Source organism: Chenopodium quinoa, unplaced genomic scaffold (assembly GCF_001683475.1).
Source record: "Chenopodium quinoa cultivar QQ74 unplaced genomic scaffold, ASM168347v1, whole genome shotgun sequence".
In the NCBI taxonomy this organism is placed as follows: Eukaryota; Viridiplantae; Streptophyta; class Magnoliopsida; order Caryophyllales; family Amaranthaceae; genus Chenopodium; species Chenopodium quinoa.
The window spans coordinates 337,036-364,300 of record NW_018742931.1 but is presented as its reverse complement, the minus strand read 5'-3'; the positions used below and the strand labels follow the sequence as shown (position 1 = coordinate 364,300).

General features: G+C 36.4%; 1 pseudogene; it reads right to left on the bottom strand.

The window, feature by feature from the left end:
- Positions 1 to 272: 272 nt before the first annotated feature.
- LOC110728355 lies at positions 273 to 7,229 on the bottom strand (annotated as a pseudogene).
- Between the last annotated feature and the right edge of the window lie 20,036 nt (positions 7,230 to 27,265).

Genomic DNA, 27,265 nt, shown 5'->3' with positions numbered 1-27,265 from the left:
AAATAAGTTCTAAACATACTTTAAACTTTAAAGAATAAGTAATAGATTAGTCAGCAACATTAATTACATAAAACTTTATGCAATACCCAATATGACGATGAAATTTAATTTGAAAGAGAATAAGAATCTTGTTTGATAGAGTTTTCATTTCTTTGGACGCTATTTAGAATTGAAAATATTCTTCCTTCTTTGATGAAGGATGCTAGATGTCTACATCATAATACAATTTAATCAAACACAATTGAGAATAGTTTTAATGGGAAAAACAAACACTAATAAAAACATCTTTTCTCGAAATTGGCTGAAGTTTTCTTCACGAATGTGGGCAATCAAAATGCTGCAGTATGCATCTGGAAAACAATTTAAAATGAGATTAGAAATAATATAACAATAATATAATAATAAAACAATAAATTAAATTTCATGTTAATTTTATTCACCTTATGTTCACTTATTACAGGAATATAAGATATATGCGCTTCAAAAAGAGTTATTAATGGTTTCAAAAAAAAAAAAAAAAGAGTTACTAATTTCGTATAAGATAAGATCAACACTGTAATAAATAAGTTTAAATAATTTCTTATTAGGGTAACTTAATTATATTTTATGGATAAAATAAACCTAATTAAGTATGTTTCAAATAAGTCAAAATCAAATAAATATAATGCACTCTAATTGAGTTCGTTGGTAATTATATTATCATAGTGTAATAGTTGTTCGATCATATAATTAGCCGCCTGCTGGTTAGTACAGTATAGATTTTTACAAAAGTTGCCCTTGGATATGTGTCGTACAAGCTTTTTCTAGTAAGTAGAGAGCATAATAAAACTGGGTTTTCATAATAGGAATATAGGATGCATATGAAATATATCCAAAATTAATATATTGAGTGACTAAATCATTTCAATACACCAATGTAGAAATTGTAAAATTAGAAAAAAAAAAAAAAAAAAAACATTTAAAAATTACTTTGTAAATAATTTACTACCTCGGTTAATTATTATGTGCAACAAACAGGTATTATTGTGAGACATAAAATATTCATTTTGTTACACTTAATAATTAACTGAAGTAATATTAAGAAAAATAATTAGCGATTTGGAATTTATTACCTCTGAGTTATAAAATTTCAACGGCTGGTTTGATATCCCAGAGTTTGAGTTTTCGTCTAACGGGTTGACCGGGTGCAAAAAGTCAACAGTTGGCCCTTCAGTGCAGCAAAGTATGTATCCTATGACGCCACTGAAATTGAGAAAATTTTAAAATGGGGATAACTTTTGTAATTAAGGATAGTAAAATTTCAAGGCTAATAATGTTATTTTCCTCTTGAAATATAAAGGTGCAATTATTTTCTTTATATTAATAATTTAACCATATTATACAGCTATAGGTGAGCTAATTATGCAAGTATCATCTAATTTCAATCCATTGTTGTCTTGTTGAGTATCCTACCTAATACACAATAATTATCGGCTCATTCTCATATATATGAAAAAGTTTTTTGTTAGTTGTCACAAAATTACCACAAGGTCCACGACCCTCCTATATATTAGACTTTTATTAAATATTACTTCTTTCAATTCATAACATTAATGAGGGACTTTCATTTAATACTTGTTTTAAATTAATGTAATTAAATTAAATGTGAATATAAGCAAATGGAATAAGTTGTAACTAATTTGGAAGTACGTACCTTTGGTAGAAAGGTACACTACTCCAAGCATAGTTAACAGATCCTTTGAAAATTTTGCGGCACATAGAGATGTTGCTTTCAAGGTCAAATTCTTGGTTCCAGAAGCTTTCTGCACCAGCACATAGCACACCTCCTGGGCGTAGTGTCTTTGCCACTGTTTCTAAGAGCCCTTCATCGACTAGCTCATTGGCATTATATCCTACGTACACCACGTGTTACATGCGGAGTACATAATATATGATCAAAATAATAAATTGAACGAATAGGTAGACGAGTAATAGTTCATGCATGCAATGGATCGGAGCCACCTTAGATGTTTTCATGTACGTACCCTTACACCTGAATTATGTAATGCCGACATTAATGATAAAACTATTACAACTTATTACAATACATTTATGTTAAATTAATCATGTACAGTTATAATCTATTTAATAATTTTGGTATCGGTTTTCTTACTTTTAATCACCACAACCTTTCAAACCTTTGGTTTTCAAAATCTAATCATTTTTTTTTAATTATAATTTTTCAGCACATTAATACGGATATATTCTAGTTTCTTTAAAATATACATAAGAGGATAGAACATTATAATAACTAATTTTGGGCAGAAGAAAAACGTAGTGATTTAAACTTTTTAGTTTATACACGTATGAAGAAAGGGAGAGGGAGGGGTGCAATTGACTTACCCAAGGAACCTATGACATGAAATGCATCCAATATCACAACATCATAACTTCCTTGTGGAACAGACTTCAGAAAGGCCACTCCTATAAGGAATAATTAATACCGAGTAAATAATTAAGTTAATAATTAAGATTTTAATTAACCAATTTTAGAGCAACTTTTGTTCGTCTTACCATCTCCCACATGTAACTTCACTCGGGGGTCCTTGTAGCCAATTGCTACGTCTGGGAAATAAGTTGCATAAACCTGAATTAGAGTTTAGAGTCTCTTAGTTTCAACTTATTATATTTTATATTGTCAATCTTATTTCAACCCAAGAGAGAGAGAGGAAAAAAAAAAAAAAAAAACTAATACAAATAAGTTTTAGATTAGTTCAAGCAAAATATATACTAGTATATTATTATAATATTATGACACGGGCTAGCTTACGAAGTATAAGGCCATGTTCGATCTCTTAACAACAGAGCTAGAGGAAGTATATAATTAAATCCTATTGCATGCACTCTCACTTCCTAATGTTCCAAATCAATCTAATGGTCTATTTGGTAGGGAGTGAAAATGGTGGTAATGTAACAAATTTGTAGAATCGTGCTTGTTCATAAGGTTATGTATGTCACCATCAATTACCATTGACCTAGATGCGATAATTTTTTTTTGGAGTGTTCGACGAAATCTCATAAAAGAATTAAAAACACATTTGAGGATGGAGCGAGCTTTCAATATAATGTCTTAGACATGAATTACAAACAACATTCCCTAAGTAAAAAATCACTTTTTATACGATTATTATCTTCATGGACTTCATCTTTAGCACTTTATGTATTATGGAGTACTTCCTACCAAACCAGCCGTCTATACTTAATTAACAAAGCTTTTATATTATACATACAGAAATTAGAAAGCAACTCACATCTACTGTCATCTGGTCAAGCTCGCATATGTCAATTTGCTCCAAGGAAGGATGGCGAGATGCTTCACGTAAAATTCCACCATCTCCTCCTCCAATCACCAATAACTACAATTAACAAATCAAATTAAAAGAAGATTATACGGTGATTAATTAAATTTTTAATTAATATTACTCTCTCCAAATAATTTTGTTCTTCAATTTGGGAAAAACAAAAGGATCAAAGAAAATAATACAAATATTTAATTTGTCGAGTATGTAATAATTAATTAAATTATTTAAAGGACAAGGAGCGAGGCAAACCTTATTAGGGTTAGGGATGGAGCAAAGAGGAAGGTGTGTCAACATTTCTTGGTACGCCCACTCGTCCCTCTTAGTTATCTGAAGTTCTTTATTTAGGACCAAAATCTTCCCGTATGATGCATTCTTTTAAAATAAAATAGAAATTTCAAATTAATAATGTACAGAATATATTGCTCACTAGTTTATATACCTTGTTCTATTTCCTTATTTTTCATGAAAATTGAAATTTAATTCACAATACTTGTGATTATTACTATGAGTATGTATATATATAAATTAAAAGGTGAACTTGTTTTTATTCATGACATCTTTCTTAATACTATTCCGTATTTTATAAGGTAGAAATGATTAAATATGGTGCATGGAAAATGTTTGTTTTAATAAGATTTTATTTTTATTTATTTATGAGTACAATCACATACCATTATACCAAGCAAGACTTGACACCATCAAAATTCAAAAGTAATAACAATTAAAATGAGTTGTTTTCAAGGTTTTATTTTCTTAAGTGAGATGTGGAGTGCTAATTAATTAATTAAGACTTGAGATCATCAGAAATAATAAGCATATCGCATATGATCTCTCTCTCTCTCTCTCTTGGGAAATACTATTTGAAAATTGTCAATTTGTCATACCTCAGATACAAGATTTAGATTTTCCTTCAAATAAAACCTTTTCAGTTTTGAAGAGTTCTGCTTCCCCAGTATATAGAAAAAATATTAATTAAATCGTGCGTTTTCTGTGTGGCTGACCACATCATATGGTCGGCTGATATACACCAAAATATTTTATGTGACCGGCTGACACACATTAAAACACTAAATGGGTAACCCCTGATCGACCGAGTAACCTCTGACCGACCGAATAACCCTGACTGACTAAGTAACTCCTGACGGACTGAGTAATCACTGATCAATCGAGTAACCTTTGACCAAGTAACCCCTGATCGAGTTACACCCCTGACCAAGTAATTCCGACCACACGGTGTGGCCAGCAACATGTAAAACTTTGTGTTAATAACAATTTTTTAAAATTAAAATTTAAGATATATCTATTGTAATATTTTCTTACCTTTTTTATTTTTTAAAAATCTTTTTTTCATGGAAGGAATCTTTAATTCCCTAAGGTATAATATTGTCTTATTATTATTAATAACTAGATTAGGTACCGTGCTATGCACGGTAATTAATTTCACCATTGTTGATAATTCAACACAAAATTTTTAAAAAACAAAAACAAAATATTTTGTATAACGCACGTGGACAATATATATATATATATATATATATATATATATATATATATATATATATATTATATATATATATATATATATATATATATATTATATATATATATATATATATATATATTGACGGCAGAGTAATTAGACAAATAAATTTAAAATTTAAATGATAAATTGATATCGTTTTTCTTTTTATTAACTAAATAATTAAGTATTTTAAAACTGTATATTAAACACTATGGGATTGTAACATAAATAATTACTATAGTGTATTTGATATGATTTAAGATAGTGGAAAACATATCTAATTTGTCGTGCTTTTGATATACATAAATAACTAAAAGTTAAAAATAAATCAAATAAGATTGATATTGTAAAAAAAAATAAAATTATGCTATTAGGAAGCTCTTTCCTAATAAAAAATTAAAACATTTTGAAATTTCTAAATAGATAATATATGAATAACAAAAGAAGGCTTATGGAATAATAGTAATAATCAAGTATGAATCAATTATTTCTAAAACGCATAATTTTTTTTTTTTGTTACAAAATTATAGAGCTGGCAAAAATTGGCACGACATGACAACACGACACGAACCGAACAAGAAAAAAAGGGGTTAGTGTCAAGGGTTTTTAACATGTTTAATTAAACGGGTCAACACGACACGACACGTTTAATTAAACAAGTTGAGTTAGTGTTGAGATTTCAACACGAAATTAACACGACCCAACCCGCCTAACATAAAAATCCAATAATTTATGGAATTATTGATAAATATATTGAATAAGACCAATATTTTTAAATTCAATACGACAACACGACACGAACCGAACACGAAAAAGCGGGTTAGTTTTCGACACGATTAGTTAATTGGGTCAACACTACACGACTCGTTTATTAAATGGGTTGGGTTAGTGTTGACCTTCCCTAACCCGTTTAATTTCCGGCACGAAAACGAACACGACACGACACGACACGACACGACACGATTGCCAAGTCTACAAGATTACTGCATATATAATACATTGAAGATTTGAAGGAATGAAATTTTGCATAAGGATTAGGAAATAATATATACTCCATATATATACAGAGTAATAGACGTTTGAATATTATTTTATGGAATATATGTGAATCACAAATATATATTTTGTTTAAGTAAGTGAATGATATGGCGAATATTTTTAGTACATTTTACAATAAGCAGTTGATGTCACCGTGGAAAAAAATTTAGAGGGAAAAACAGTACCAAATTATGACACGTGTTATTTCTAGAGTCGATTTCTTCCTAGTGTTTGTTTTAATATCACGTTATAGATTGAATAATAATAATAATAATAATAATAATAATAATAATAATAATGATAATGATAATAATAATAATAATGATAATAATAATGATAATAATAATAATAATAATAATAATAAAAAGATATGGAAAATATGAGAATCACAAATATATATATTTTTAATAGGAAAGTGAATCACAATCAAATGATTTAATAAATATAAATAAAGTATATTTACAATAAAAAATTAAAAAAAGAAAAGGAGAAAACAGTTTTGGAGGGAAAATACAGCATCAGGAAGTGACACGTGTCATTCCTGGTGTCTGTTTTAGTATTATGTTATTGATTGATTTAATATAATTATTTTTCATTCCTTTACCCACCAAATTCATCATCTTTGCTCAACACATTATTAGACACATAAGATTGTGACAATTTTTTATGTCATACATATTGTGACTTTTAGCCGGAATTCGGTTCAACTTATTTAAGTTGATATTTGCTTTCCTGTCAAGAAAATAAAAAAAGTTGATATTTGCTTATTTAAAAAACAATCAAATCAAATCAGACCAGGTCAGACCAGATTGAAAATTTTATATTTCGAAAGTTCATAGCTATACTAATCTAATGACATCTCATTTGATAATTTTTTTTATCTTATAAATTAATGTACAAGTAAGATCAAAATTTGGTCAAATTTGAAAAACAAATCAGAAATATCAAATAAAAAAATTTAGATCATACGAGTATCAAATATCAAATCAGCAAAATTTTAATCATATCAGATTAGAAAATTTTTAATTAGATCAAGTGAACTGAATAAAACAAAACCTTAACATTTTCGAATTTTTTTCCACAAACGCTTATAGAAAAACTAAAAATTGTTAGTAAAGCATATCATTTTCGATGAAAGAAAATAAAATAGGAAATTCGTCGCACTTATTAACATACCATCCATGAATCGAAGTATTAATCTTTTCGAGTGCATTCTCACACCCATCATTCTCGACTATGCTACTATTTTCCACTTGTTGATGACCCTTCCCAACGACATCGTCTTTGTTCTTGCTATCATCAATTGTAATCGCGTTTTCAACAGCCATTTTTGTGATTCTTTAACCTTAGTCTAATGTTTTTATAAAATGATGTTACTTACAATTGTGAAATTTGGCCACTATATATATACTTGAAGGTTAACAAAGAAGATTGTAATATAAAGATGCCAATAGGCTACAATGCACGAGACCAACGTTAGTTGCTGAATTATTTGCATGTCATAGGATAAGCATGCATCACTCTTACCATAATTTCGTGCATGTTTACCAATTGCCTATTTCATTTAATTAACTTTGAGCCCACTTTTTGTTACTCTAATTCATTTTAGAATGTATAATAATTGACGTAATTTGACCTTGCTTTTAGAGCATCTCCAATGGTAAGCTAATTCTCAAATAAGTTTGTCATGCCACAAAGGATTTTAAGCTAATTTTTTGTCTAGCTATTTTGTGCCCCAGTGGTTAGCATATGGCTTACTATTTAAATGAGGTTAACTTTCTCAATTATCTTTAAAAGTTTAATTATATTAGTATATTAATCTCTAAAGTTTTAGAAACTTTTTTCTCAAGCAAATTAGCTTGACCAAGCTAATTGTATTTTTTAGTTCCAATGGTCAAGCTAATAGCTAGAGACTTTTGGAAATTACAAGCAAGTCCCTAGCTACAACTATTGGAGTTGCTCTTATACTATTTATCTATGTGTTTTGACCATATATTAATACAAATAATGTTATAAATTATAATGTAAAATGTTGTTAAATTAATATAAATACGTACAAACTACTATATATTTTCATAATACCAACTTTTTATAATTTTTATTGATTTAGTTTTTCATATATGATATATCACATTAACAATCAAACTTATACACCGGTAATTTGGCATGTGTTGGTGTGTGCCTTGTCAAACGGTGCCAATTACATACTCTAAAATGGAGTGAGTACTGTTTTGGGGTTTTTTGTGTCCTACGGGAGAGTTATGTCACCAACACTGGATTTCCTGCCGGCTGTACCTGCAAAATAACAAGAGCTCCTGTTGGTAGGAGTTCCGCCTCTGATGATCAAGTTAGAACCAGTCGAAGTAAGGTAAAAAGTGCGAAAAGTAAAAGTAGATTTTCTCGCATCCCGAAATCAGGTGTTTTATCTGATGTGAGAGAATTAATTGTGTTGTAATAAATAAACGTCTCCCAAAATGGGGTAAATCTCCCTATTTATAGGGTCATTGGTTAATGCGCCCTTACCTAGGTCATTCTGACCTAGATTTGGTAGGCTACGCTGCTTTGCGGCTTTCTTGGGAATTGGGCCCTAAAAGTCGTCATTCCCTGATGAGTATATGTATACCACGTGTCTAATCTAGGTGAGTCCTTTTGGACTCCTTTTAGGGTGACATGTGTCACACTCTCATTGGACCACGTGGCGGGGTAAAAATCCCCAAATTCTTTACAACAAATTTTGAGTAAGATGCATTCTTTTAAATTGGCTGCGTTATATTCATGTAAGTTTTACTTATCAAAATTTACCTAAATTTATCTGAACGTATTAGAAATATTTATTGTCACAAGTTGAACCTAGTTAACTCGATCTTTATTCACCCGTATTGAAACTTACACTACTAGAAATAGGCTTATTTCCGACGGACCAGAATTTCCGTCGGAAATTTTGAATTTTCCGAGGGAATATAATTCGTCGGAAAATTTCGTCGGAATACCAACTTTCCGACGGAATTTCCCTCGTAAATCTTCCGACGGAATTAATTTTTGTCGGAAATTAATACTTCCGACGGAATATTCTCTCGGAAAATATCTTCCGATGGAATATTCTGTCGCAAGTACTAAGTTCCGACAGAAATTATTTCCGTCGGAACTAATAAAAAACAAAACAATGCATCTTTTTTGACTTCTGGCTTTTTTCGAAATAGAAACAGAAAAGGCAAATAGAAAGAGAAAGAGATAGAGGAAGAGGAAGAGAAAGTGAAAGAGAGGACCACCAGGTCCGCCGCCGCAACCACCGTCCTTACACCGCCGTTATTCCCTCGCTGCCGTTGGGTAAGTGTAGTACATTTTGTTTTTTTTTTTTTAATTTAATTATTTTCGGTCAGATCCCTAACCGAAACCACCATGTCTACAGCCACCCCGTTCCTCCTTCATCGGTGCGACCAGAACCACCTGCTGCTGCCCCTGACGCCGCCGTGAGGTTAGTGTTGTTGTTGTTGTTTTTATTTTCTTTTAATTTTTTAAAAGAACCGCTAAACCCTAACTGTACCTCTTCTCAGCCACCACCGACGCCACCTCCACCAAGCTACCTCCTCCCCTCCGTCGCCGCGAAACCACCACCCTTTCCCCCAACTGAAAGTTCCGGTAAGTCCTCCTACTCCCCCCCCCCTTTTAATTTTTAATGAATTAAAAGTCTTCATCCACCCCCTTATTTTGCAGCCACCATCGACGCCGCCTCCACCAAGCTTTTTGTGCAGCCACCGCCGAGTTTGTATCTACCCATTGTGAGTTCCTTTTCCCCTTTTTTCCAATTCAATTTTATTTTGGTATAATATTAAACCCTTATTTATTTTGAATTTTTAATTTTTTTTAGGATTTGTACAATTAGTTGGTTTAATTGTCAAAAAGAAGTGCAGATCTAAAGGTTAGTCACATTACAATCCCTAATACAATGCACGTTAGTGTAATTTAGTTTATTTTAATATAATGTAGTTTAATTTAGTTTAGTTTTATAGATGTATGCTAGTGTAGTTTAATATTATGATATGATAGTTTGGTTTATTTTAATATAATGTAGTTTAATTTAGTTTAGTTTTATATAATGTACGTTAGTTTAGTTTAATATTATGATTTGATAGTTTGGTTTGGCTTAGTTTGATATGATGTATGTTAGGTTACTTTATTTTAATATAATGTAGTTTAGTTTTGTTTAGTTTAATATAATGTAGCTTAGTTTAGTTTAGTTTTATATAATGTATGTTATTTTGGTTTAATATTATTTTTTTTGATTTATTTTAATACTATGATATTATGATATGTTAGTTTTGTTTAGATTAATTATGATATATTTGTTTAATATAATGTATGTTAGTTTAGTTTATATATTATTAAATGAATCATTTGCATAATCATATGCCTAGATACCCGTTCAAGGCATACACATTAGGAGTATGTCTTGAATAGTCCCCGGTTGGGACTGTCCTTGTATGCTTATTCTCACTTAGGTGGTGAATGCATGCCTTGTTATTGATTCTAGGGAATATCGTGCCTTCTCATTTCTCTACAATGTTCTCTGGGTACATATGTAGGTGTGTCTAATCGCCTACATCGTGTACTTGGAGAACTGTAGGGAAATGCTGGCGGATTTTCCATAGAATTGAAAACCTGGCTTACATTCACTAGTGGGATTAAATGTACAAGGATGGGTTAGGTTGGAGTGATAAGGACCCTTTGGAAGCATTTCAAATCTCATTTGCATTTCCATAACACTTTGATGGATAATGAATATTAAATACGCTTTGTGGCTAATGTGATTATACATATGCGTGAGTTGTGTAGAAGTTGTAATCATGAAACGAACAGAACGTAGCTGGATGTATGAAAGGAAGGTTGGGCAAAGTATTAATCCAGAGTTCGTGAAAGGGGTTGATGAATTCATTCAATACGTCAAAGATAATCCCGAGAGTAGTAACCCGATTGAAGTTAGGTGTCCATGTGCTAAATGTAAGAACAAACGACTTTGGGATCCAGAAACGGTTAAAATTCATCTGTTTCGCACAGGTTTTATACCTAATTACTATGAGTGGATGTATCACGGGGAAGGGTTTCCGATAGTTCCTGAACGGCGGTCCAATGAATATCGTGAAATGGTTTTCGATGCTTTTGGTCATAGTCAGGATCAAGGGCATTCAGAGCAAGCTAGTGTTTCATCAGAGGAGGAGCCTAATGCACAAGCTAAGCATTTTCTGGAGTTGTTGAAGGCTTCTGAAAGGCCATTATACGAAGGGAGTTCGTTGTCTATGTTAGAGATGGCCGCTAAAATCACTAGTCTAAAGTGCGAGTATAATCTGCCGACACATTCTATGAGGTGAAGAAGATTGTGAATGGCTTGGAACTGCCTCATGAAAGGATTCACGCTTTCCCGAAAGGATGTATGCTGTTTTGGAAGGATGATGCTCAACTGTCTACATGTATGGCGTGTGGCAGTGACCGATACAAGCAAACTTCTAAGGGTAGCCTAGTGCCTTTGAACGTTTTGTTTTATTTCCCGATCACACCCAGGTTGCAAAGGCTCTTTATAACCAAGAACATTTCGGAGGAAATGACATGACATTCGAAAAATCATCGAGTTCAAGGCACAATGGCACACCCTAGTGATAGTGAAGCTTGGAAACACCTCGATAGTTGCTTTCCAGAGTTTGCCTCCGAGCCTCGTAATGATCGGCTTGGCTTGTGTACAGATGGTTTTGCTCCTCATGGCAAGTTTAGGGGACAATATTCTTGTTGGCTTGTCATTTTGACCCCTTACAACCTGCCTCCCTCAATGTGTATGAAAAGACAATTTATGTTCCTTTCGTTGCTCTTTCCTGGTCCTAAAAACCCTAAGGGCAACTTGGATGTGTACATGCAACCGTTGATAGAGGAGTTGAAATAGTTATGGGAAGTTGGCACGCATACGTATGATATTTCCATGAAATAGAATTTCAATCTTCGAGCAGCCATCCTATGGATCGTGAGTGACTTCCCGGCTTATGGTATGTTGTCCGGTTGGGCCACATCTGGTAAGAAAGCTTGTCCATATTTCATGGAGAAAAGCAAAGCATTTTGGCTCGAACATGGTTGTAAGGTTTCTTGGTTTGATTGCCACCACCAATTCCTTTCGACAGATCACCCTTTCCGGAATAGTAGAACTGCATTGTGCAAAAACAAAGTCGAAAAGGGTGCACCTCCACTCATTATGTCAGGAGAGGAGCTGTGGGAATGTGAGAAAGACCTTCCGAAGGCTACAAATGGGCCCGAGTCACTTCAACGCCTCAAAAAAGAAAAGAAGGGGTAGTTCAAGCAAAGCATGCTGTGGGAGCTTCCATATTGGAAGCATCTGCTTATTCGTCACACTATAATGGATGTGAAAAAGCATATGTGTGACACGCCATCTGCTCGAAATGACATTGCCAAATATTGTAAACGTCCGCAGCTTCATCTTTAGGAGGATGATAGAGGAAAAGAGTTCATGTCGAGGGCTCCATTTGCTCTTGACAAGGCTCAGAGAAAAGTTTTGTGTGAGTGGGTTAAACAGCTGCAATTTCCCGATGGTTACGCCTCCAATTTGAGCAGATGCGTAGATATGCAAGCATGTAAGCTACACGGAATGAAAAGCCATGATTGTCACGTGTTCATGAAAAGGTTGTTGCCTACTACTCTGAGGGAATTGCTCCCTTGCCATATTTGGAATGCAATAACAGAGATCAACCAATTCTTTCGCAGTTTGTGTTGCTATACAACATCAGTTAGTGACATGGGCGATTGGAGAAAAACATAGCTGAGATCCTGTGTAAGCTTGAAAAGGTCTTCCCCCCCTGCATTCTTCAACTCCATGGAGCATTTACCTATTCATTTGCCATATAAGGGGAAGTTATGTGGTCCTGTTCAATATAGATGGATGTATCCGTTCGAAAGGTAAATCAAAGACCCATGCACATCCTATTTCTTCCATCAGATTCAATTTCATGTCGTGTTTGTACATTTACATAGCTATGATTGCAGGTTCCTCAATCATTTGAAATGAAAAATTGGAAACAAGGCTCGAGTTGAAGGATCCATTTGCAATGCTTATCTCACCGAAGAGATAGCAAATTTCTGCAGTAACTATTTTCAGGCGACGATTGACACTAAAACACAAGATCTCGGTCGAAATGTGAATGCCGACGTGGACTCCATAGTGGGCGACGCTGAAATTACAGAGTTGTTCACGGAGGATAGCGGTCATGTGTCAAATGAGGGCAAAACTCGATTTTTAGATGAAAAATAACTCGAGTGCGCTCATTTGTTCGTGTTATGAAACACCGACATTCTTGGTGAATACGAAAGGTATAATATGTTTAGGAATGAAGTGTGTTCAAAGCTATGAACAACTAAAATGATTACAATGTTGATTTACATTATTTTTGGCCTCGTAGGAAGTTCGAGGACTACATTCTTAGTACTCGACCTTATCTGCGTAGAGAAGAAGTAATGGAGAAATGCGAAGCTGAATTCTCTGATTGGTTTCATCGCAAGGGGATAGAAACTGTCTAAACGTGCCATAATTATGATTTAATATTCCTTGCTATTCAATTTACTCAATTAGGGAAGTGTGATGGTTATATTCAAAACGTTGATAGGTTGTTGAGGAGGAACCAAATTCGAATGTGTTGCGAGCGTTGTGCATGCGCCCTTTCAAGCGTGTTCGAACTTGGAAGCAGATTTTTGTTGGTGGCTTTAATTTCCATACACATGCCCATGGCAAGCACAAATCTACGATGAATTATGGCGTGTGTGTATCAAGTGAGGATGGTGGAGGGTACTTCGGCATTTTAGACGACATTATTGAACTGGTCTACACTGGTCCTGAAGAAGAGTACAAGACTATTTTGTTTAAGTGTAGTTGGATGGATTGTGGTAGGGGAATGAACATACATGAACAATACAAGCTTGTCGAAGTAAATCATACTAAGAAATACCCCAAGTATGATCCATTTGTCTTATCTTACCAAGTGACTCAAGTGTACTACACATCATACCCTAGCCTGAAACGGGATCGAGTTCAATGGTGGGCTATGTTTAAAACACAAGCAAGGTCTGTGGTTGATGCTCCGGTGGACTTAGAGTTTTTGCAGGCACCATCCCCACAAGTACATGCAACGCTTTGCCCACCGAATGACATTCCGGACTATGCCATAGATGATGATGAGGAAGATGATGGCGACGGCTTTGTTATCTCAAGCGATGAAGATGATGAATCTAGTATCGACTCTAGTACACGTGATAGTGATGAGGATGATGACATAGATGTATTATTAGATGATAGTAGTGATGATTCCAGTAGTGATAGTAGTGATGACATTACTGAATAGGAGAATATGTTACTCTCCTTCGTTGAATTTGCTTGTTATTGTAAAAAAGACAATTGACTTGGTCTTATAATAAATCATTACATTTACGCTGAAATTTTATTACATTGTACTACACTTGTAACTTATAATATGCTGTCATGTTATTAACAACTATTTCAGGTGATCATGGCGGGCGGTAAAGATAAAGTTGAACGGACAATGGAGATCGACTCCTCCGATGAGGACATGGCGGATGCGGATGCACATGATTTGGGGTCTACTTAGGAGCCCACTTCCAGCTCATCACGAGATAAGACATAGGAGCATTCACAGATGCCGGTGTTAGACCTTACTGTGCTCTGGTACGTACATACATTCAACGAATTGGTTTTATATTCTTAATTTTGAGAAATTAACCTATTTATTACTTCTAACAAGTTTTATAATAATTTTTGTTGATGATCATCTAACTTTGTGGTTTCGTCTTTAAATGTAGGTTTGACGACAACAAGTTGAGGAATGTGGTCTCCAGGACGCTAACCGGGTACTATCGAGAGCCTTGGAGGAATTACGGAGAGGTGGATGAAGCAACGAAGCAACACTGGTGGAATTTATTCAGCGTAAGCTATTTTAAACTTAATTAATACTTGTTTTATGAAAAGTATGAGATGAAGTTGAGTATATGACTTATGAAGTTTTTCATTTGCAGAAAGAATTCACATGGCACCTCAATTGACCGAGGATGTGAAGCACACTTTTGAAAAGAAGTTTGCTACTCGGCTATGTGACATGTTCTACACAGTCACGTACAAGATGAGAGGCGCCAAGCCAGGCTGGCTCAATGAGGACGTCCACAAGAAAATGATGGACATTGTTGCCAATGATCCAACTTACAAGAAGAGGTCGGCCCAAAACAAGAAGAACAGGAGGGGCGGTTCAATGGAAAATGCGGTTGAAGCTACCCACTATCAGGGTTCAATGTCAGCTGTACAACATGCTAAACGGATGGTAAGTTTGTGTAATAGGCAGGTAAAATAGAAGAGAATTGTGTATTACTATGTAAAGGTGCTCTAATATTTAAAGTTTATCATTTTCTGCATGTATAATCGAAGGTGGCGAAGAATAAAGGCCAACTCCCAACAGCTCATGAGCTTTTTCTGAAGACGCACTTCAAGGAAGTGCCTGGGAAAGGCACAGTACCAGCCAACACCAGAGCACAATATATTGCGGTTATAACTTCAATAACACTTAGGATTTGAACTTATTTGATTGATTTCATGAATTACTTTCCAATCGTTCCCAAAACTTGGGGAGTTGGTTGTTTTTGAGATTTCAAGGCATGTCCACCTAAAACTACCTATAATATGCTTTTTATGAGAAAGAAATGCTTCATTTGGTTAGAAATGTAGAAAATAGGCCAAGAATAGGTCATATAGGGGTCTATTGGTTGAATTTTGGTCCAAATCGTTTCCAAAACTTGGGGAGTTGGTTGTTTTTGTGATTTCAAGACATGTCTACCTAAAACTACCTATAATATGAATGTTATGAGAAAGAAATGGTTCATTTGGTAAGAAATGTAGAAAACAGGTAAAGAATAGATCATATAGGGGTCTATTGGTTGAATTTTGGTCCAAATCATTCCCATAACTTGAGGAGTTGGTTGTTTTTGTGATTTCAAGGCATTTCCACATAAAAATACCTATAATATGCATTTTATGATAAAGAAATGCTTCATTTGGTTAGAAATGTAGAAAATAGGCAAAGAATAGGTCATATAGGGGTCTATTGGTTGAATTTTGGTCCAAATCGTTCCCAAAACTTGGAGAGTTGGTTGTTTTTAAGATTTCAAGGAATTTCCACCTAAAACTACCTATAATATGCATGTTATGAGAAAGAAATGGTTCATTTGGTAAGAAATGTAGAAAATAGGCAAAGAATAGATCATATAGGGGTCTATTGGTTGAATTTTGGTCCAAATCGTTCCCATAACTTGGGGAGTTGGTTGTTTTTGTGATTTCAAGGCATGTCCACCTAAAACTACCTATAATATGCATTTTATGATAAAGAAATTCTTCATTCGGTTAGAAATGTAGAAAATAGGCAAAGAATAGGTCATATAGGGGTCTATTGGTTGAATTTTGGTCCAAATCGTTCCCAAAACTTGGGGAGTTGGTTGTTTTTTGTGATTTCAAGGCATTTCCACTTAAAAATACCTATAATATGCATGTTATGAGAAAGAAATGGTAAATTTGGTAAGAAATGTAGAAAATAGGCAAAGAATAGGTTATATAGGGGTCTATTGGTTGAATTTTGGTCCAAATCGTTCCCAAACATGGGGAGTTTGTTGTTTTTGTGATTTCAAGGAATTTCCACCTAAAAATACCTATAATATTCATTTTATCAGAAAGAAATTCTTCATTTGGTTAGAAATGTAGAAAATAGGCAAAGAATAGGTCATATAGGGGTCAGTTGGATCTATCTTGGTCCCTCGTTCCCAAAACTTGGGGAGTTGGTTGTTATTGTGATTTCAAGGCATTTTCACCTAAAAATCCATATAATATGCATGTTATGAGAAAGAAATGGTTCATTTGGTAAGAAATGTAGAAAATAGGCAAAGAATCGATCATAATGGCCTCAGTTGGTTCTATTTTGGTCCGAATTGTTCCCAAAACTTAGGGAGTTGATTGTTTTTATGATTTCAAGGCATGTCCACCTAGAATACCTATAATGTGCATGTTATGAGAAAGAAATGGTTCATTTGGTTAGAAATGTAGAAAATAGGCAAAGAATAGGTCATATAGGGGTCTATTGGTTGAATTTTGGTCCAAATCATTCCCAAAACTTGGGGAGTTGGTTGTTTTTGTGATTTCAAGGCATGTCCACCTAAAACTACCTATAATATGCATTTTTTAATAAAGAAATGCTTCATTTGGTTAGAAATGTAGAAAATAGGCAAAAAGAATAGGTCATATAGGGGTCTATTGGTTGAATTTTGGTCCAAATCGTTCCCAAAACGTGGGGAGTTGGTTGTTTTTGTGATTTAATGGCATTTCCACATAAAAATACCTATAATATGCATGTTATGAGAAATAAATGGTTCATTTGGTAAGAAATGTAGAAAATAGGCAAAGAATAGGTCATATAGGGGTCTATTGGCACTACTAGAAATAGGCCGATTTCCGACGGACATGTTTTTCCGTCGTAAATTCCGACGGATTTTTATTCCATCGGAAATTTACGATAGGTTTCCTACGGATTACAAATTTGTTGGAATTTGTGGGCTTTCCGACAGAAATAAAATCCGTCGGAAAATTAATTTTCCGTCGGAATGTAATTAAATAATATAAAAAAAAACAAACCTAAAAACCCCCAAAAAACCCGGTTATTCTTTTAACACAATTCCGCCTCTCTTTTCTTCTATTCCCTTTCTCTCTCCTCTCTTCTTCTTTCCTCTCAGACTTCTCACTCTACTCCTCTTTGTTCCTCTTCTCTTCTCCTCCCTTTCTCTCTCCTCTTCTCAGTCTAAATTCCTCTCCTTTCCTCTTCTCTTCTTTAATCTTTCACTTTCTTGTTCGATCTCTTCTCCCCTTTCACTCTCCTCTTCGATCTCCTAGCCACCATCAACGAAAACCATCAATGAAGACCCAAGATCATCGTCAACACCGAGACAACGCCAGCACCGAGATCAATGATAACTTGCTATTTGATATGATTTTAGGGTGTTTTTGAACCTAGTTTATTTGATAAAATTGGTGTTTTGGTTCACTTTTGCTCTATTATTATGCAATTTTTATGTATCCTATGCTTCACGGGTTGTTAGTGTTTTTGTTGAGGTTCTAGGTTCAAGGACGACCAAATGAAGCTCATGGATACAAAACCGAGGTTAGAAGCAAGAAGATGGTAGAAAGAAGCCAAGGAAAGGAGAAATATAGAAGAAAAGATGGAAAAAAGGGCTTAGAAGACCCTGCACGGCCGTGCCAGACCTTGCACGTCTGTGCTGGAGGTTCCAGAAAGTTTCAACATTCTGCCAAGGCCTGCACGACCGTGCTTAATTTGGCACGTCCGTGCAGAAGAGTCTGCACGGCCGTGCCAGACCTTGCACGTCTGTGCAGGAGTGCTCTAGAAACTTAGAACATTCTGCCAAGGCCTGCACGACCGTGCTTAATTTGGCACGTCCGTGCAGATGTAGCTGCACGTCCGTGCCAATATCTGCACGACCGTGCGGACCTGCTCGATTCTTGGCAGTAAGTTCTGCCTCATTTATGACCCTTCTGCACGTCCGTGCCAAATCTGGCACGACCGTGCTTATCCTTGCACGTCCGTGCCAAACCTGGCACGTCCGTGCAAACCCGAGTCAAGCCCGATTCTTGTTTTCTCCGTCCTTTTTATTTGGGGGTCCTATAAATACCCCCTTTTGGCTCATTTGTACGAACAAGCAAGATTTTTAGAGCTTTCTCTTAGTTTTGTAGTCTTAGAACATTAAATTCTCAAATCATTAGTTAGTTCTCAATTATTAGCTTTGAAATATTCAAATTCAACCATTGTAGAAGACAAGTTCCACCATTGTTGCTCACCTTGAAGCTTCATAGTAACCATTTCTTACTCATCTTTTCTACTTCTCTTTACTTTGTTGTTAATTATTTGCTAGTTCTTGCATGTTTAGATTGTTAATTAGCTTAATCCTTAGTTTGAACTTGTTCATGAATTGCTTGAAGTCTTTAATTGCTTTAATCTCCATGGATTGTGAGTAGTCCAATTTCTAGGGTTTGGAAAAACCCTCAATGTAGTCACTAATTACTTGTTGCATGTGCTAATTTGGTTGTTGTGGGATGTTAATTAGTTGAGCTTAAGTGGTTTAATTGCTTAGTTCTTGTATATGGCCATTGCTAGAACTATTTATCCAAGCTTCCTCAACGAAGGATCGAGAGATGAACTTGAGTTAGCTCCCTTATGCTTGATTGACCCGAAATGCCATGAGAATAGGAATTACCGGTCAAGGTAATGTTTATGTCATCGTGATTATGCTTTAACACTTGTTTTATGCTATGTAACCACGAGAGTAGGTTGTATTCATGATTCAAGTAATCCCTCTAGCTTGAGAGAGTAGTTGGGTGCCTTAGATGACTTCCCCTAATTTATCCCATTAATTTACCTTGATTGTTGCATGCTAATTGTGATTTGTGATGAAATTGAGTGGTATAACCCAAGCCCTAGATTCCTCTAAATATTGTTAATCTCCTCTTAGTTTTAGTTAAATTGAATTAGTAGAAGTTACTCAAAACCAACCCAATTTCGACTTCATTTAGCTTATTTAAACGATAGTACTCGGTGGTTGATTCAACGCCTCTCTTGGGTTCGACCTTTTCTTACCCTTGCTACTAGTTAGTGAGACCAAGATAGGAATTATTTCTTTGGTAGGCTCGACGACGGCCTATCAAATTTTGGCGCCGTTGCCGGGGAGGCAAAGTCACATTGAATGTATTATTGTTGAATGAGACTAGATGTGTGTATATGTATAGTAGTTTTCTTACCTTAATTTTTGTTTATGTGTGTTTAACTTGTGATAGTCATTGCTAACGTTTTTCTTAGCTTTGTTTGACTTTGCATGACACGAAAGAGTAAGCAATCACCGATTATTCCCGTTGATCCAGAGCTAAATAGGACTTTGAGAAACGTGAGGAGACTCTTTCACGGCACACCCGAGTTTTCCATTGTATATTCGGATTCCGATCCGGAAGAGGTTTTTGGATCTAATGAAGAAGATAACATGGGAGAGAATCCTCCTCAACCATTGTTAAGAGACTATGACCACCCCAACGCATTCCAACTTCGGAGTGGCATACGTCTTCCCACCACTAATGCAAACAACTTTGAGCTTTCACCACAACTCATCCGTATGATTCAAAGCGATCAATTCGGAGGTAGTCCTCATGAGTGTCCTTTTGCTCATTTGGACAACTTTCTTGAGTTGTGTACGACCATCAAGCAAAACAACATTTCGGAAGAGTTCATCCGTATGCACATGTTTCAATTCTCCCTCCGTGATAAAGCAAAGCATTGGTTGAGAACGGTTGAAGAGGGATCATTGAGTACATGGGACGAAGTCACTAGAGCCTTTCTTGGAAAGTATTGTCCTCCAAAAAAGACCGCCGAATTAAGAAGAAAGATCACCAATTTCAATCAAGACATTGATGAAACCTTGAGTGAAGCTTGGGAGCGTTTCAAATTACACAAGGAAATGCCCCCACCATGGTTTTACATCATGGATCATTGTACAAAGCTTCTATGACGGTTTTACTCCTATTTCAAGGGCCAACCTTGATTCCGGGGCCGGTGGTAGCCTCAAAAAGCTATCGGTGGATGATGCATATAAGATGATTGAAGAAGTGGCCAAGCATTATGCATATGGAGGTGATCGAAGGCAACCTCAAACAAAGAAGGGCGGAATTCATGATCTTAGTGCAATAGATCTTATTGCATCAAAGTTCGATATGCTAGCTCACAAGCTAGATCAAGCCACCCTCACACCCTCAAGCTCTTCTTCACAAGTCATGTCTTGTGAGACTTGTGGAGGAAATGATCACTTGTCCTCTTATTGCAACTCAACGAATCAAGAGCAAGCGGCGGCAATTGGGCAAAGGAATGAACAATACTCCCAATCCTACAATCAAAGTTGGAAGCCCCAACAAAACACGGATGGAAGCAATACAACCAAGGCCCCCCACAAATAAATACAACCAAAATCAAACCCAACCTCAAAACCACTACAACCAACCTCATTCTCAAAACCAACAAGCTCCATACCGCCATCCTAACCAAAGGGATCAAAACCAACAAAGACCACAATATAACCAACCCGCTCCTCCTCCACCTCCTCAAAAGACTAGCCTTGAATCCGTTCTTGAAACTTTCATGACACAACAAATAAGGAACAATGCGGATATGAATGCAAACATCCAACAACTCCAAGCACACAATAAGATAATGGAGAGCCAATTTGCTCAAATTGCACAACAAGTTGGAAGTTCATCCTCCAATCCTAGTGGTCACTTTCCAAGCTCAACGGTAGTGAACCCAAAGGAGCAAGCTAAGGCTATTACTTTGAGATCGGGAAGGGGTTATGAGGGCCCGGTTATGAGTGAAGAGGAGCCACAAAAGAGAGATGAGGGAGTTGTGGTGAGAAGTGAAGATGATTTTGAAAATGAAGTAGTTGAAGTTGAGAGAAAAGAGCAAAAGAGTGATAAGGGAGCCACAAAGAAAGATGAGGGAGATGAATAAAGAATAGAAAAGCCCCCTATGAGAGTATATAAGCCCCCCATTCCATTTCCTCATAGAATTGTAGAGAAGAAGTTGAATGAGAAGTTTTCAAAATTTCTTGAAGTCATGAGAGGACTTCAAGTGAACATCCCCTTTCTTCATGCTATGTCACAAATGCCTACCTATGCAAAATTTTTGAAGGATCTTCTATCCAACAAGAGTAGGCTTGAAGAGAGTGCAACCATCTCCCTTCCTAAGGAGGTGAGTGCAATCATTCAAAACAAGCTTCCCCAAAAGCTTGGTGACCCCGGTAGCTATGCAATACTGGTGAAGATTGGAGATTTGGAAGCTATGGATGCTTTATGTGATCTTGGGGCAAGTGTGAGCTTGATGCCCTATTCTATTGCAAAGAGCTTGAAAGTTGGAGACTTGAAACCAACAAGAATGTCCTTACAACTAGCCGACCGCACGGTTAGGCTAACTTTGGGAATTCTTGAAGATGTGCCGGTTCAAGTTGGAAGAGTATTTGTGCCATGTGATTTTGTATTAATGGAGATGGAAGAAGATTCAAGAGTACCCCTCATTTTGGGGAGACCATTTTTGAACACCGCGGGAGTGGTGATTGATATGAAAGAAGGAAGATTGACCTTGAATGTGGGAGATGAGAAAATTTCATTTTCATTCTCACAAACTTTGAAAAATCCATTGATTGATGAGGTTCATAGAATTGACACATTGGAGAGGGACTTAGAAGAGTTCCGAGAAAGATTGTATGAAAGAGATCCTTTACAAGCTACCCTAACGGGAAGCTTAGTTGAGGAGGGTGAAGAAGCAAAGGGGTATGATCTCTTACTCAACCAACCTTTGGTCCACGATGTGATGAAATTTGAAGTGCTTAACGTGGAGGCAAAAGAGGAGAGGACTACGCCTCCTCCTAAGGTTGAACTTAAACCCCTTCCCCCTCTACTTAAATACGCTTTTCTTGATGATAGTGAGAGTTATCCCGTTATTGTCAATGCTAAGCTCGATGACACCTCTCTTGAGAAACTCCTACTTGTTTTAAGAGAGTATAGAGATGTCATTGGGTACAAAATTGATGACATTAAGGGGATAAGTCCCACCATATGCATGCATAAAATTCTACTTGATGATGACCATGCTTCCTCGATTGAGCACCAAAGAAGGCTCAATCCCAACATGAAGGAAGTGGTGAAAAAATAAGTTTTAAAACTTCTTGAAGCGGGCATAATCTACCCTATCTCTGATAATAAGTGGGTTAGCCCGGTTCAAGTTGTGCCTAAAAAGGGAGGCAAGACCATCATAAAAAATGATAAGAGTGAGACCATTTCTACGAGGTCGGTCACCGGGTGGAGGATGTGCATTGATTATCGAAAATTGAATAAATCCACCCGGAAAGACCACTTCCCACTCCCCTTCATTGATCAAATATTGGAAAGACTAGCATCACATAGTCATTATTGCTTCTTGGATGGATATTCGGGATTATTTCAAATCCCAATCCAACCCGAGGACCAAGAAATGACTACATTCACATGTCCTTTTAGCACCTTTGCATATCGAAGAATGCCATTTGGACTTTGTAATGCACCTTCCACATTTCAAAGGTGTATGATGTCTATTTTTTCCGACATGCTTGAATCATCAATTGAAGTATTCATGGATGACTTTTCTGTTTTTGGTTCATCTTTTGACACTTGTCTTTCAAATTTGATTAAAGTGTTAAAAAGATGTCAAGAGGTGAACTTAGTTTTGAATTAGGAGAAATGTCATTTCATGGTAGAGGAGGGCATTGTTCTTGGTCATGTGATTTCTAGTAGGGGCATTGAGGTAGATCGTGCCAAGATTGAAGTAATTGAGAGCCTCCCACCCCCTACAAATGTGAAGGGGATAAGGAGCTTTCTTGGACATGCGGGTTTTTATCGCCGGTTCATAAAGGATTTTTCAAAAATCGCAAAGCCGCTCACTTAATTGTTGGTAAAAGATGCCCCTTTTGTGTTTACTAATGATTGTTTTCTAGCATTTGATAGGTTGAAGGAGGCCTTGATTTCGGCTCCTATCATTCAACCCCCTAATTGGGAGCTTCCTTTTGAGCTTATGTGTGATGCTTCAGATTTTTCCGTTGGGTCCGTTCTTGGACAAAGAAAGGACAAGAAGCTCCATGCTATCTATTATACTAGCAAAACATTGGATGAGGCACAAAGAAATTACACAACCACGGAAAAGGAGTTTCTAGCCATTGTTCATGCAATTGAGAAGTTTAGGTCCTACTTGTTGGGCTCTAAGGTCATAGTCTTCACCGACCATGCGGCCTTGAAGTACCTCTTGTCCAAGAAAGAACCTAAGCCAAGATTGATTCGGTGGGTCCTGCTCTTGCAAGATTATGATATTGAGATTAGAGACAAGAAGGGTGCCGAAAATGTTGTGGCCGATCATCTTTCACGGTTGCCTATCCTTGTAGGTGATCTTGATAACTTGCCAATTGATGATTCATTTCCGGATGATCGACTATTTGCTATCCTTCAAGCACCGGCACCATGGTTTGCGGACATTGTAAACTATTTGTCTTGCTATATTCTTCCTCCCGACCTCACCTATCAACAAAAAAGGAAGTTTCTTCATGATGTTCGTCAATAATTTTGGGACGACCCCTTGATCTTTAAACAAGGTGTTGATGGCCTTTTTAGAAGGTGTGTCCCAGATGATGAGATTGAAAGTGTTATCACAATGTGTCACTCTTCACCTTGTGGAGGACATATGAGTGCTAACAAAACCTTGGCGAAAATCTTGCAATGTGGTTTCTACTGGCCTTCAATGTTCAAATATGTGTGGGGTGTAGTGAAAGCTTGTGACCGGTGTCAAAGAACCGGCAATATTTCAAGAAGAAGTGAAATTCCATTGAACAACATTCTTGAGTTGGAGATTTTTGATGTATGGGGCATAGATTTTATGGGGCCTTTCTCGACCTCTTTTGGGAATAAATTCATTCTTGTGGCCGTCGATTACGTGTCAAAGTGGGTAGAAGCGGTTGCATATCCTACTAATGATGCTAAGGTGGTGGTCAAACTCTTCAAGAAGGTCATTTTTCCAAGGTTCGGGGTGCCACGTGCCGTCATTAGTGATGGAGGTTTGAATTTTGCAAAGCGGTCCTTCCAAGCTCTCCTTGAGAAGTACGGTGTGAGGCACAAGGTGTCATTAGCTTACCACCCTCAAACAAGTGGTCAAGCCGAGATTTCAAACCGGGAGATAAAGGTGATCTTAGAGAAGACGGTGGATAGGTCTAGAAAGGATGGTCTATGAAGCTAGATGATGCTCTATGGGCTTACCGCACCGCGTTCAAGACTCCCATTGGCACCACCCCTTATAAGCTTGTATATGGGAAATCATGCTAATTACCGGTAGAACTTGAGCATCGTGCTCATTGGGCTATTAAAACGTTGAACTTTGACCTTCAAAGTGCCGGTGAAAAGAGGTTGCTTGACCTCCATGCCTTGGAAGAGCTAAGATTGGATGCATATGAGAATGCACGGATCTATAAAGAAAAGACCAAGGCTTGGCATGACAAGCATATCAACAAAAGGGAGTTCAAGGAAGGTGACAAAGTCTTACTATTCAATTCCCGGTTGAAGTTGTTTCTGGGTAAGCTGAAATCAAGATGGAGTGGACCTTTTACCGTCAAGAAGGTGTTTCCATACGGTGCAATCGAAATATCCAAGGAAAATGGTGAACCGTTCAAAGTAAATGGCCAAAGGCTAAAGGCGTACTTTGACGGTTTTGTGAACGAAGAAGTCAAAATTATTCACTTTGATGAGTTCGATATTCCTCACTAACATTTGATTCCGCAATATCGTCAAGCTAGTGACGTTAAAGAAGCGCTTCTGGGAGGCAACCCGAGTTCCTCACTCTCTCTCATAAACTACTATTTCATTTGTTTTATTTTTATTATTACTAACTCCTTTTTTTTAAAAAATATCTTTTGTAGGTATTTGTTAAAAAGAGGAGTAATACAAAAAAATTAAAAAAAAAATTAATAAAAAAAAAGAAAGAGAAATCGTGTACCATCAGGTATGCACGGACGTGCAGAACATCGCACGTCCGTGCAAATGAGAGCAGAAGCAGACAGAAGAAGAAAGAGTGAAATCTGAGACTTGGCAGGTCCGTGCCGAAATCTGCACGACCGTGCCATTTTGCACGACCGTGCGTAACACTGCACGTCCGTGCACTCGAGGACAGAACATACTGCTATTCTGCCAGGAATCTGCATGCCCGTGCCAACCTCTGCACGTCCGTGCAGATTCAATTTGAACAACAATATGCCGATTTTTCTAAAAAAAATAAAAAATAAAATATAATAACAGCAAAGACCCCCCACCCCACGATTCTCACTCCTCTTTCACACTCAAACTCTCCTTCCTCCTCCATACTCCATACTCCATACTACTACTATTCCTCCATACCTTATTCTCACCCTTCAAACTCCATTTTTCACTCAAATCCCTATTCAAAACTGCAATTTTCACTCAAATCCCTATTCAAAACTACAATTTTCACTCCTCTTTCAATATTCTTCACAAATTACTACCCCTTTTCACCATCAAAACCCCAAATTACCAAAATTTCCTCAAACCCTAACTTTCAAAATTGATTTGGGGGTTTCTTGAATTTTGATTCTTTAAGCAAATTGGGTGAACAAGGGCCTTCAATCAACAACAAGGAGTACTAGAAAGGTTCATTTGCGGGTTCTACACCCACGACATTCTTGGTATAATCTTTCTAATCTCAAGCTCTTCCTATATAGTTTAAATGCTTGTTGGTTGATATTATGAGTAGTAATAGTTGAAATTGTTGACATTTTGTTACGTAATTGTGATTATTGTTAGTTTAGTAGTATAAAAGAAAAAAAATTTTGGGTGAATTGTGAGCATTGAAATTTTGGTTGGTGATAGGTTTTTGTGAGTATGGATGCTTTTGGTGTTGGATTGTTGAATTGTTGTTGGTAAGTTGTGAGCATTGACAATTTTGATGTTGGATGTTTGAATTGATAAGATTGTTGTTGGTAAATTTTCGGGATTACTCTTGTTGTGTGTTGGTTAAGTGGAAGACTTAGAGCCTTGTGTGTTTCAAGTCCTTGTTCATTAGGTGTTGTGCTTACTTGAATTGTCCTTGAAAAAAAAGAATATATTTGATCATGTCAAGAAGAAACCAACCAAGAAACACCTCCTCCGCTAGGCTTAGAAATCCTCCACCTCCATCAACCATCGAACCACCGCAAGTAGACACCTTAGGTATTGTCTTTAATAATTCGGATTTCATGAACAACTACCTAAGAATTAGTAGGAGAAGAATTCGGCCAACGAAATTTTACAACCATGAGGTAGCCGAAGCCTTAGGTGTAGAGAATGATGTTAGACAACTTTTTTTTCAAACCGGTGTCCCAAATTGGTTAGAAATGCATGCTAACACCTATAAACGGCTTACCTTAGAATTCCTCTCCTCACTATATGTCCACCGAGATAACCGCAACAACCCCCGTTACCTGACCTTCTAATTGATGAACACCCATCACAAGATGACCATAGAACATGTAAACCAAGCATTTTGGTGGCCAACGGATGGCAAATTCGGACCTAAGGATAAGCCTTCCCGAAGGCATAACCCGGGATCTTTTTGGAGAAAAATCACCGGCCTATTTACTAGAGATCCTAAGACTGACAAGGCCACGG